The sequence below is a fragment of the Orycteropus afer genome, unplaced genomic scaffold (assembly GCF_000298275.1).
Source record: "Orycteropus afer afer isolate SDZICR_OR568_19922 unplaced genomic scaffold, OryAfe1.0 scaffold00232, whole genome shotgun sequence".
Taxonomy (NCBI): domain Eukaryota; kingdom Metazoa; phylum Chordata; class Mammalia; order Tubulidentata; family Orycteropodidae; genus Orycteropus; species Orycteropus afer.
Window position 1 is genome coordinate 5,029,691 of NW_006921819.1, and position 4,366 is coordinate 5,034,056.

Sequence of the window (4,366 nt, forward strand, 5' to 3'; positions counted from 1 at the left end):
CATAATGCTTTTTCACTGCTGTTGTTAGGTGCCATTGAGTCAGCTCAACTCATATCATCCCTATATACAATATAACAAAACAGTGCCTGGTCCTATGCCATCCTCACAATTCTTGCTATGGTTGAACCCATCATTGCAGCCACTTTGTTACTCCATCTCATTAAAGGTCTTCCCCTTTTTTGGTGACCTACTTACCAAGCTGTATATCCTTCTCCAGGGAATGGTCCCTTTTGACAGCATGACCAAAGTAGGTGCAAAGTCTCACCATTTTCCCTTCTAAGTAGCATTCTGGCTGCACTTCCTCCAGGACAGATTAGTTCCTTCTTCTGCCAGCCCGTGGTATTTTCAATATTCTTTGCCAACACCACATTTCAAAGGCTTCAACTCTTCTTTGGTCTCCCTTATTCATTGTCCAGCTTTCACATGCATATGAGGCAATTGAAAATACCATGGCTTGAGTTAGGCACACATTATGTCTTCAAAGTGACATTTTTGCTCCTCAACACTTACAGAGGTTTTTTTGCAGCAAACTTGCGGCAAGCAAGGTTGTCATCTGCATATTGCAGGTTGTTAAGGAATCTTCCTCCAATCCTGTTGCTTCATTCTTCTTCATATAGTCCAGCTTCTCAGATTATTTGCTCAGTATACACATTGGAAAGGGATGGTAAAGGGATTCAACCCTGACACACACTGTTCCTGATTCTAAACCATGACATATTCCATTGTTCCGTTCAAATGACAGCCTCTTGGTCTATGTACAGGTTCTTCATGAGCACAATTAAATGTTCTGGAATCCCCATTCTTCACAATTTTATCTATGATTTGATATGATCCACACAGTTGAATGTCTTTGCACAGTCAATAAAACACAGGTAAACATCTTTCTGGTATTCTTTCCTTTCAGCCAAGATCCATCTAACATCAGAAGTGATATCCCTCATTTCATGTCCTCCTCTGAATCCAGCTTGAATTTCTGGATGTTTCCTTGTCAGTATACTGCTGCAACTGTTTTTGAACTATCTTCAGCAAAATTTTACTTGCACGTGATATTAATGATATTGTTCAATAGTTTGCACATTCTGGTGGATCACCTTTATTTGGCATGGGCACAAATATGGATCCCTTCCAGTCTACTGGCCAGGTAGCTGTCTTCCAAATATCTTGGCATAAACAAGTGAGCATCTCCAGAGCATCATCCATTTGTTGAAACATCTCAGTGGGTGTTCCATCAGTTCCTGGAGCCTTGTTTTTGACCAATTTCTTCAGTGGAACGTGGACTGCTTTCTTCAATACCATTGGAACTTGAGCATATGCTACTGCCTGAAATGGCTGAACATTGACCAATTCTTTTTCATTTTTTCAATTCTTTTTCACTAAGGAATACATAGTGTCACTATGTATACATAGTGACACTATGTATTCCTTCCCTCTTCTTTTGATGCTTCCTGCATTATTCAATATTTTGCCCATAGAATCCTTCTGTATTGCAATTTGAAGCTTGAATTCAGTTCTTTCAGCTTGAGAAATGCCAAGCGTGTTCTTCCCTTTTGGTTTTATAATTCCAGGTCTTTGCATGTTCCATTTTAACACTTTACTTTGTCTTCTCAAGCCACCCTTTGAAATCTTCTGTTCAGCTCATCATTTCCTCCATTGCTTTAGTTACTCTCCATTTAAAAGCCAGTTTCAGAGGCTCTTGTGACATCCATTTTGTTCTTTTCTTCCTTTCCTATCTTTTTAATGATATTTTGCTTTCTTCATGTATGATGTTCTTGATGTCACCCCACAACTCTGGTCTTCAGTCACTGGTGTTCAATGCATCAAATCTGTTCTTCACATGGTCTCTAAATTCAGGTGGGTCATATTTTGGTTCTTGTGAACTGTTTTGATTTTCTTCAGCTTCAACTTGAACTTGCATATGAGCAGTTGATGGTCTATTCTACAGTCAGTTCCTGGGTTTGTTTTAATAAGATGTTGACCTTCCCCATCACCTCTTTCCACAGATGATTTGATTCCTGTGTATTCCTTCTGGTGAGGTCCACATTTATTATCACCATTTATGTTGTTTAAAAAGGTATTTGCAATGAATAATTTGTGGATCTTGCAAAATTCTATCATGCAATCTCCACTGTCAATTCTGTGGCCAAGGCCATGGCTTCCAACTATACCCCTCATATTTATGCAATCCTGTTTGTCCTGCATTTCCTCAATTTGAATGTTGGTCCTCTGGTGCCCCGTGGTCTATTGCTCTAAGGGATGTATTTCCATAGCGTAGGTGGGTGCATCATCTTGGGTTGAGTGGTCTGCATGTACATCTTGTTAACTGTTGGGCTGAGAGCCAGCCTCTGGGGGTGAGTTTTATTCCAGGTGCAAAATGTATTCCAGAGCCATGGTATTGGGGGGTCTCATCAGATTTCATCTGACCAGTAATTCTGGTCATTATTGAGTTTTTGGACTTTGTTCCACATTTTTCCTCCCACTCTATTCAGGATCTCCAGATTTGATCCTCTCCTGAGTGGTTGGCATTGGTAGCCAGGCACCATCTAGTTCTTCTGGTCTTGAGGGCCATCGTATCCTATGGCTGATTGCTTCCAAATGCCCTTGTGTTTTTTTTTTTTTTTTTTTTTTTTTTTTTTTTGCATTCTTCTTCACTTCCAACACTAAGAGACCATCAGCTGCATCTTAGATGGCCGCTTGAAAGCTTTTAAGACCCCAGTCGCTAATCAACAATGTAGGATGCAGAACAAGGTTTTTATGCATTTTGTTGTGTCAGTTGAGTCTGATGTCCCCCAGTACTGTGGTCCTGAGATGGTAGATCTATTGGATCTCTCTCCCATAGTGTCTGGGTGTCTGTGAGGGATTACTCTGTGTGTCTTCTATTGTTTCTGTAAGGATTGCAGGTATTTTGTATCACTGGTGTCTGTGCAAGATTAGCCTCAGCTGAATCCTTGATCTAGAGCATACTCCTGTTCACTGACCCCCATCTGATCCTCTCAGGTGTTTATGTGTTTATCTGTAGCCTGGTGTTTGGTGTTAATGGTGATGCAGTATTGTGGACACATTAGTTGGTATTAGCATCTGTCATCTATCTCTTATGTGCACAATTCCGTGTCCTCCTGTTTCCTAATGTTATCATGGTGGTCACAGATCCTTTCCGTATATCCCTCCCTTTACCCACATCAGTGTGTGGGCCCCAACTAGCCCAAAATTAATCCCTCCCCATCTTTCCCCATCCCGGTAACCCACAAAATGAGTTTCCTTTCCCAAGCAAACCCTTCTTTGTCTTTTTACAGTAATGGGCTCATACAATACTTGTCTTTCTGCAATTGACTTATTTCACTCAGCATACTGTCCTCCAGGTTCATCCACATTGTGAGATGATTTGCATATCCCTCATTGTTCTTTAATGTAGCATAGTATTCCATTGTGTGCATGCACCATAATTTGGTTATCCACTCATCTGTTGATGGGAATTTAGGTTGTTTCCATCTCTTTGCTATAGTGAATTATGCTGCAATGAACATAGGTGTACATATATCTGTTTGTGCGCTATCTCTCACCTCTTTAGGATCATTTTCCCCCTTTCAATCAGGATTTTTAAGGAATCTCTGATCAAAATGTTCAGTAATGGTACCTGGCAATATTCAGTTCTGGTCTCATGGTAAAGGAAACACTTGTCCATGGATGCAATTAGCCACACATTCTACATCCTCCTCTTGCTCATAATTTTCCTTCTTTCAGGCAAATATAGACCAATTATTGTGCCTTGCATCTAGTATATAAGGCAAAGCCTATGGCAATTCTCTCTGGGTTTTTGCTCAATCCAGATCCCACATCTAGCTCATCATCTTCTGACTTGTTCTTTGGACTTAAGCCAGCAGCCTACTATGTTGCCTGCTAATCTTGGAAGTAGTTAGCCTCTGTGGCCTGTGAGCAAGCAGCCTGCCATCTGACCTGCTGATCTTGGGTTTTTTGGCCCCTGCAACTACATGAGTCAGGAGAGGCCTCCTGTCTGACATCTGACCCACAGACTTGGGACTTGCTCAGCCTCTACATCTATCTGCATGATCCATTTCCTTCGTATATATGTATGTATATGTGTATGTGTGTGTATGTATATATATGTGTGTGTGTGCGTGTGTGTGTGTATAAAAGCTCTGGTGGCATAGTGCCTAAGGCATTTGACTGGTAAACAGAATGCTGGCAGTTCAAACCCTCAAACCCACCAGCCACTCCTTGGAAGACTGTGCAATCTACTTACGTAGAGATACCACCTCAGAAACCCAAGGAGGGGTTGCTATGAGTCGGAATTGACTTGACCACAGTGTGGTTTTTTGGTATATGTGTGTGTCTGTGTGTGTGTACATAT

General features: G+C 41.2%; 1 protein-coding gene across 1 annotated transcript in view; it reads left to right on the forward strand.

Moving 5' to 3' along the window:
* The window catches only part of GNAL (G protein subunit alpha L), a 158,958-nt gene that overhangs the window by 75,133 nt on the left and 79,459 nt on the right, over positions 1 to 4,366 (forward strand). The window lies entirely within an intron of this gene.